Source organism: Gossypium arboreum, chromosome 12 (assembly GCF_025698485.1).
Source record: "Gossypium arboreum isolate Shixiya-1 chromosome 12, ASM2569848v2, whole genome shotgun sequence".
Lineage (NCBI taxonomy): Eukaryota > Viridiplantae > Streptophyta > Magnoliopsida > Malvales > Malvaceae > Gossypium > Gossypium arboreum.
The window spans coordinates 74302914-74312271 of NC_069081.1; the positions used below are offsets into that span (position 1 = coordinate 74302914).

Consider the following 9358-nt stretch of genomic DNA (forward strand, 5'->3'; position numbering starts at 1 on the left):
CAGCAAAATAACTATATCAATACATCATTTAATTCCTTTGTAATCCCTATCTCATCCTAGGGCAAAATGACCAATTTGCCCCTGAACCTTGCTAAAATTACGACTTTGCCCTCGGACTCGTAATTTGATTTTCATTGCATTTTCTAATCATTCAAGCCTAGCCAAATAATATTTATGCTTATGGCATCTTACAATTCCATCTATATCATACATTTCTTATCCATTTCGCAAACTTTGCAAAATGGTCCAATTAGGCGTTTTCATGCTAGCACCTTTCATAAAAGTTGTTTATCTAACAATTAAAACTCATATTCTTCCACCAAAACTCAGCAAACCTCATGAACCCTTTCATGGCAACTTCCTAGAACATTTACCATTTTGTAACATAGTCCCCTCAAAAGAAAGCTCATGCAAAGGGGATTCCAAAAGTACAAAAATTATCAAGAAAATCACTTACTTGTGTGAGTAATGAGTTGCTGAAATTTCAAGCTTCAAAAGACTTTCTCTTTGCTAAAATTTTTGGTGGAATGATACGTGATATTCATGACAGGTTTTAAGTATTTATAATTAATCGTTCTTGGAACTAACTATTATCACGATGAAGGCAAGTGTACCTCTCGAATAGTAGTATAGCTTTAGCAAGACCAGATTGTTGAACCCAAAGGAACCAAGAGTACTAGTAATTACTTTCTTTTTATTATCTAACCTAAAAATTAAGGGATTTGTTTATCTAGGCTAATTAACTAAACTAAGGGTGCATAGAGAGAAAATTAGGAAAAAGCTCTTGGGAAAACTCAATTGATTAAGACAATACCCAAGGGAAAATCCACCTAGACTTCACTTGTTATTTGACTCTGAATCAGACGATTTATTCATTTGACTTGATCCGTAGAAATCCCTAAGTTATATTATTATCTCTCTCGAGACTAATAACATCTAACCCTAGGTTGATTAATTGAAATCTCTTTCTAATTAGCGCCCTAGTGTTGCATTAACTCAATCTATGGATCTCCTTATTAGGTTTCACCCTAATCCGGCAAAGCCTTATCACCCTATTTCTAGGCGTGTAATCAACTCCACTTAATTATGACAAATTTACTCTTAGACAGGGTCTATTCCTCCTCTGAATAAGAGCATTAACTTGAATCAATATCCTAAAATATTAAAACAAGAATTAAGAACACATAATTAAGAACAAGTCAAATATTTATCATACAATTTGGATAATAATAACAAGATTCGTTCTTAAGTTTCATTCCCCTTAGGTATTTAGGGAGTTTAGTTCATAATTATAAAAGAAAACATCTCAGAAGAATAATGAATACAAAACATAAAGAAAACCCAAAACCCCCGAATGAAAATTGAAGGGAGATCTTCAGTCTTGACGATGAATCCGGCTTCTGAGATGGACCAATCAGCTTCTCTTGAGTAATTCCTTGCCTCCTACTCCGTGTGTCCCTTCTAAGTGCCTCCTCAGGTGTTTAAATAGGCTTTAGAATGCCTAAAAGCCCTCAAAAGTGGCCTTTTCTGAATAGGACTATACTTGGGCTCGGTAAGGACACGCCCGTGTAACACGCCCGTGTGCGATTACTTCAGCCCGTGGTCAAGGCTGTTGAATAGGCACGGGTGTGGAGTCTACCCGTGTAAGTTGTGCTTCGATCCTTCCAAATGGACACGGCCATGTGACACGCCCGTGTGAGGAAGTCCAGGCCGTGTTGATTTCCCATGTGGGTTCATTTTCTCCGTTTTCGGCCCATTTCTCGCTCTTTTTACTCTCCTATGCTCACCTAAGTATAAAACATGAAATTAAAGAATTAGGAGCATCGAATTCACCAAATCTAAGGAGAATTCATCCATAAATGTGCTAAGCATGGGATAAAAATATGTATAAATTACGGTTTATCAAATACCCCCGCACTTAAGCGTTTTCTTGTCCTCAAGTAAAATCCACAACTCACAATCAAAATAAATTCTTCTCAATTTATAATCCCTATTAATAATATCTCAAAATAATCCATAAGTGATCATACATTGAAAATTCAACTAAAAGTACATCAAAGTTTCGAACATTCCAAGTTAAGCATTTTATCATGAAAACATAGGTGTCCCCCTTCATCTAAGTAATCACCTTTGATCAAAATATCACAGAGTTTAACATCCTCACTAAAGGTTCACTCAAATCACTTGAGGTGTTTAAGGGCATCAAATAAAGCACTCATTAGTCAATATGAAAAGTTATTACCATAGGCTTGCTTGAAAATCAAATCTCCACCACTATATATTGAAATGACACATCAATCAAAAAGGTCTTTAGAGGGTTGTAGTGTGGCTTTGGTTAGGGGGTGTGGTCACAAGCTGAAAGAAAAGGTTGGAACCGAGATTGAATTGAAAAATTACCTAGCTAGAAAAATAACTAGCCATTAGTTGAATACAAATGAATTTCTTCTCAGAATATAGAATTAACACTTAAGCTCAAAAACGCGAATTAGTACTAAAATGTATGTGAGTATTGTATTTTTTTTAAAAAACAAGTCAAATAACATAAAACTTTCAAGAATAAAACATAGCTAAGCAATTAATTCAAATCAAATCTCGACAAAAATAAGGACCAAATTAGGGGATTTCAACAATAATGGGTTATGGGTTAATATTGAAGGTAAATCAATTAATGGCTTGTTAGGCTCAAAGGGGTTTACTAAGTGTTAATTATGAAGGTAGGCTTTTGTGGAGTGAGTGGGTTAAACCTAAGTGCCATTATCATCTCGACATATCAAATCAAATGGTGTGGCCTTAACATGCATAATCAAGCAAGTTCTAGAATAACAAATCAATAGTGACGTACTTAAAGCAACAATAAAAGTGAGCATGAAAGAACTAAATGCTCTAAAGGCTCAAGATCTCACAAAAATTATGGTTTTTTGATGTTCAAACCTGTGAATTTCAACTCAAGATAATACCTAAACTTGGGGAAAACAACCTAAAAATTTTAAATTCTCAAAAATCAACTTATCATACTTGATTCGCTAATGTCTTAAAGTTTAAACGATCAATGCATAAATGCCTATATTTTAACTCAAGACATATCAATAAAAATCATAACTTAATCAAAATTCATTGTAATAGTGGTATGAGAAGATCACATGAGAACGAGACAAAATTCAGGGGTTTCTGATAATGATATAAAGGACCCCCCACACTGAAGATGTACATTGCCCTCAATGTACAAAGTTAGATTCATGACGATATAGATATAAGATCATAAGATAGGGAGAGAATTGAAACTTCCTGAATGATGAATGGACTCCTTGAAATGGAGTTATGGAGAATAATCAGCCAATGGGAAATGATAAGATTGGAGGAGGATACTCCAGTGATGGTAGAGGTTGGGTTCCACAACCATAGTGTCCATGAAGAGGTTATCGTGGTGGTCGGGCAGGACATGGCAGTCGTGGAGAACCTTTTCCAGTGGAGTATCAAGTTCCTAAGTGATGGTGATCTTTGGAGCTCTTTTAACGTGATAAAATCAGAACTTTTAGGAAATATAAAGAAGCATAATTACTCGAAAGAAACAAATTAATAAAAATTATAAAATTGCAAGATAAAGTAGTATTAAAAGGAAATAAAAAGTAATTTAAAAATATAAAGATAAAAATAAAATAAATAATAGGTGTTTATAAAGAGATTGGGGCATACGGCCGTGGGGCACGCCCGTATGCCCTCATTTCAGCCTGTGCGTTTTGTGGTTTTTGAAATTGGGCGCATTGGTGTACACGGCCATGGTGCACGGCTATGTCAACCTTCGTTCGCTTCTCCCACGCCTATGTATGCAGGCAAATGCCTGTGTTATTTTGACAGCTCGACCACGGTCGGTGGGCACGATCGTGTCGTACGCCCGTGTTAATTTGGCAGGATTGCCCATGGCCATGTCGCACGGCTGTGGCAACTTATTGAGTCCCGTGTCGGGGAAATATTTTTCCCTATTTTTACACGACCGTATAGCACGGCCTTGTTACATCTTATGGTATGTGCACGGCCTACGGCACCCCCGTGTGCCTGGCTGTGTGTTTCTGGAAATTCGGTGTTCAGTGACTCAGTTAGGGAATTAAGTGTTGAAGACTAAAATTTAAAGAAGTTAACACCGTTAGTGCTCGAGTTGCCTCCCAAGCAGCTCTTATTTATAGTCTAAGCTCGACTCTACCTTATAGGTATATTTAGGTAACTTCGTGGACCCGTAGCTCCTATTTATCGTCTTTGAAATTCTCACCGTTATAAATTTTATGACGATGTCCATTTACCTTAAAAGTGCCCTGTGATGGATGACTTACCTCTACTGTGCCATATGGAAACACAGTTTGAACTATGAAAGGGCCTGACCATCGTGATTTAAGCTTTCCAGGAAACAATTTGAGCCTTGAGTTATATAATAGGACAAGATCTCCAACTTTAAATTGCCTTCTTGCTTCAAACGGGTGTCGTGGCGGCACTTTGTCGCTTCCTTGTATAGGCGCAAATTTTCATATGCATTGGCTCGCCACTCATCTAACTCGTTCAACTACATCAACCTATTTTCACCTACAAGTTTGGGGTCAAGGTTTAGAAATTTTATAGCCCAGAATGCCTTGTGTTCTAACTCAAATGGTAGATGACAACTTTTCCCATAAACAAGTCTGTAAGATGATGTTCCTATAAGAGTCTTAAAAGCAGTTCTATAAGCCCATAAAGCATCATCTACTTTCATTGTCCAATCCTTCCTGTTTAATTCTACTGTATTTTCTAGGATACGTTTAAGCTCTCGGTTCGCTACTTCGACTTGGCCACTAGTTTGAGAGTGATAAGGGGCAGCTGTTCTGTGATGAACTCCGTATTTCTTAAGGGTCTTGTCAAATTGGGCATTACAAAAATGAGTACCCCTATCACTAATAATTGCTCTAGGTGTACCAAATCGAGAGAAAAGTTTCTTAAGGAATCGTACTATTACTCTAACATCATTAGTAGGTAAAGCTTGGGCTTCAACCCATTTGGACATATAATCAACAGCTACTAAGATATATTTATTCCCGAATGAGCTAAGGAATGGACCCATGAAGTCGATACCCTGAATGTCAAATATTTCACATTAGAGCATATATGTCTGAGGTATTTCATCATGTTTGGATATATTACCTGTCCTTTGACATTTGTCACAAGAAATAACATACCTGTTTGCGTCTTTGAATAGAGTAGGCCAATAAAAACCTGATTCAAGGACTTTATGTACGGTCTTATTTCCATTGTAATGTCCTCCAGTTGGTCTTGAGTGGCAATGTTCCAAGATTTTCAATGCTTCTGTCCTTGTAACGCATCTCCTAATGATTTGATCTGCACATTTACGGAAAAGAAAAGGGTCTTCCCAAAAGTAGTTTTTCACATTAGTGAAGAATCGCTTCTTTTGCTAATGTGTCAACCCTTTTGGGATAATGTTAGCGGCTAAAAAATTTGCAATATTTGCAAACCAAGGTACCTTAGAATCAGATATAGTAAAAAAATTGTTTTTCAGGTTATGAATTATTTATTTCAATGTCATCTGGCTCTTTGGTATTTGAGTTTCCAAGCCTGGAGAGATGGTTAGCCACGAGATTTTCAGCTCCTTTCTTATCTTTAATCTCTAAGTCAAATTCCTGCAATAAGTCGAGGTTTTGCATCAATTTTAGTCAAAAGGTGGCGAAGAGCGGAATGGTCAGTAGAAACGACAACTTTATGCAATATTAGATATGGCCTAAATTTATCGAATGCAAAAACCACAGCTAGCAGCTATTTCTCCGTGGTAGTGTAGTTTTCTTGTGCGGCTGTCAATGTTCTGCTAGCATAATACATAGGTTGAAAATGTTTATCTCTTCGCTGTCCCAAAAACTGCACCTACTGCAAAATCACTCGCATCATACATTAGTTCAAAAGGTAAATTCCAATCAGGTGCAATTATAATTGGAGCTTTAGTTAGTTATCCTTTAAAGTATTAAATGCTTCTAAACACTCCTGATTGAAATTAAAAGACATATCTTTTTCTAGTAATTTAGTCAAAGGCTTAACTATTTTAGAAAAGTTTTTAATAAATCTTCTATAAAACCCAGCATGTCCTAAAAAGCTTCTAATAGCTTTAACCGAATTAGGGGGAGTTAGTTTTTCAATGGTTTCAATTTTAGATTTATCAACCTCAATCCCTCTACTAGAAATTTTATGTCCTAACACAATACCTTCTTGAACCATAAAGTGACATTTTTCCCAGTTAAGCACAAGGTTTGTTTCCTCACATCTTATTAACACTCGTTTTAAATTTTTGAGGAGAAGATGGAAAGAGTTACCGAAAACTGAGAAATCATCCATAAATACCTCCATGACGTCTTCTATGAGTTCGTCAAAAATGGCCATTTTACAACGCTGAAAAGTAGCAGGAGTATTACATAATCCAAAAGGCATTCTATGATAAGCAAACGTACAGTACGGACATGTAAATGTCATCTTTTCTTGATCTTCAGGAGCTATTGGGATTTGGAAATAGCCAGAGTGTCCGTCTAAAAAGCAGTAGTACATGTGCCCTGACAATCTTTCCAACATTTGGTCAATGAATGGAAGGGGGAAGTGATCTTTTATCGTGGCATCATATAGCTTCCTATAATCAATGCACACTCTCCAACCTGTGACTGTTCTTGTTGGGATTAATTCATTCTTCTCATTGGCTACAACAGTCATGCCTCCTTTCCTAGGAACAACCTGCACTGGACTCACCCAAGAACTGCCAGAAATAGGATAAATAATTCCAGCATCTAGGAGTTTAATTACCTTAGTTTTAATAACTTCCTTCATGTTGGGGTCTTTGGGCTTGCACACATGGTTTATATTCATCTTCCATTAAAATTTTATAGGTGCAAAAAGAAGGGTTGATCCCTTTAATGTCAGAAATTTTCCAAGCTATGGCCTTTTTATGCTCTCTTAATATGTGGAGTAATTCCTCTTTCTCCTTGGGTTACAAGTTGGATGCAATAATTACCGGTAATGTAGAATTATTTCCAAGGAATGCATATTCCAAGTGATTCGACAATTGTTTAAGTTCCAATTTGCGAGGTTCTTCAATAGAGGGTTTTTGCTTAAGTTCAGCTTTTACCTTAATTCCCTTATATTCTGCTAGTTTTGGAGAGGTTTCATTGGAGTTTAGTTCGGTTCCTATCTTAGAATCATCATCCACCCCCTCTCTTTGGGCAAGACACAGTTCTATCGTGTCCTTGTGTATGATTTCCTGAAAAGAATCTTGAGTAGCATGATCAATAGAGTCGATAAAATAACATGAGTCATCCTGTTCCCTAGAAAATCTCATGGCATGATAAATTTTAAAAATAATCTCTTCGTCACCTACTCTAAGTACCAATTTACCCTTACCCACATCAATTATAGCCCTAGCAGTGGCTAAAAATGACCGACCTAAGATTAAAGGCACCTCAACATTTTCATCCATGTCAAGCACAATGAAATCAACAGGGAATATAAATTTATCTACTTTTACAAGTACGTCATCTATAATTCCCCTAGGATATTTAACAGATCTATCAGCTAATTGAATACTCATCCTAGTGGGTTTAGGTTCCTCAAGACCAAGTTGTTTAAACATTTTTTATGGCATCAAATTAATGCTGGCGCCTAAATCAGCTAGTGCTTTATCAACATTCAAACTACCGATTAAGCAGGGCATAGTAAAACTTCCTGGATCTTTCAGTTTGGTTGGCAGTTTATTTTGGAGCATGGTTGATCACTCCTCATGAAGTTCCACTATAGATAAGTTTTCACACTTCTTTTTTTTTTGTTAGAAGCTCCTTTTAAAAATTTTGCATATGTAGGCATCTGCGATAAAGCTTCAACAAAAGGTAAGTTAATATGCAATTGTTTAAAAAGTTTAAGAAATTTATCGAATTGTGCATCCATGTGGTCTTTCTTCAACTTTGCTGGGTATGAGATTGGTGGTTTATATTCTTTTAGCATTAGATTGTGATTGTTTTTGGGTTTGACCTCCTTTCTGTCAGCTTCTTGTGGTGACTTCTTTTTAGATTTAGCTAACACTTTCCCTCTCCTTAGTGTAACTGCTTGCACGTGCTCTTTTGGGTTGGGTTCAGTTTTACTAGGTAGACTTCCTGGTGGTTGTTCAGATATTAATTTGGCGAGCTGTCCTATATAAGCTTCGAGCCCTTGGAACGATGCTTGTTGATTTTTAAGTGCTGTCTCGGTATTCTGAAAATGAGTTTCTAACACCGAGATGAATTTTGTTAGCATCTCCTTAAGGTTCAGCTTCTTTTCCTGCTGGTACGGTGGTTGTTGAAAGCCCGGAGTTGGTGGTGGCCTTTGATTTCCTTATCCTCACCATGAAAAATTTGGGTGATTCCTCCAACCTGCATTGTAAGTGTTACTATAAGGATTATTTTGAGATCGAGGATTATTACCCATGTAATTTAACTGCTCGTTCTCCATGTTGTAGCCATAGGGTGGATATTCTGAAGTGCTTGATCCACCTCTACTTGCTTCGCACTGCATTACTAGGTGGACCTGTGAAGAACCAAGAAAACCATCAATTTTTCTATTCAAAAGTTCTACCTGATTAGAGAGCATGGTAACCGAATCGATGTTAAAAACACTGATTGTTTTCGTTGGTTTTGTCTTCATGACTTGCCACTGATAATTATTCAGTGACATCTCTTCTATAAATTCATAAGCATCCTCAGGTGTCTTATTATTGATAGTTCCACCAGCGCCTGCATCAATCATTTGTCGGGTCAAAGGATTCAGGCCATTATGAAACATTTGAACCTGTAGCCAGAGTGGTAACCCATGGTGAGGGCACCTTCTCAATAGATCCTTGTATCTCTCCCATGCATCGTAGAGTGTTTCTAAATCCATCTGTATAAAAGAAGAGATATCATTACGTAATTTGGCTGTTTTAGCAGGAAGAAAATATTTTAATAAAAACTTTTCGGTCATTTGTTCCCAAGTAGTGATTAACCTTCGTGGTAACTAGTTCAACCACTGTTTAGCCTTATTCCTCAACAAAAAGGGAAACAACCGAAGGCGAATGGCATTATCAAAAAACGCCATTGATTTTAAAAGTGTCACAAAACTCTAAGAAATTCGCCAAGTGAGCGTTGGGATCCTCGTCTTGCAAAGCATCAAACTGAACAAACTGTTGGATCATTTGAATGGTGTTAGGTTTCAGTTCAAAATTATTTGCAGCAACAACTGGCTTAACTATGCTGGATTCAGTTCCTATTAAAGAAGGTTTAGCATAATCATACACAGTACGTGGAGCAGGATTCTGATTAGCAGCAATCGCAAGAGGTAGCAG

General features: G+C 36.9%; 1 non-coding gene across 1 annotated transcript; it reads left to right on the plus strand.

Annotated features, from left to right (window-relative positions):
* Positions 1–8842: 8842 nt before the first annotated feature.
* Positions 8843–8949, plus strand: LOC128285995 (small nucleolar RNA R71). The gene has a single exon (XR_008276542.1). It is a non-coding gene; the product is annotated as a small nucleolar RNA R71 (small nucleolar RNA).
* The last annotated feature ends 409 nt before the right edge of the window (positions 8950–9358 follow it).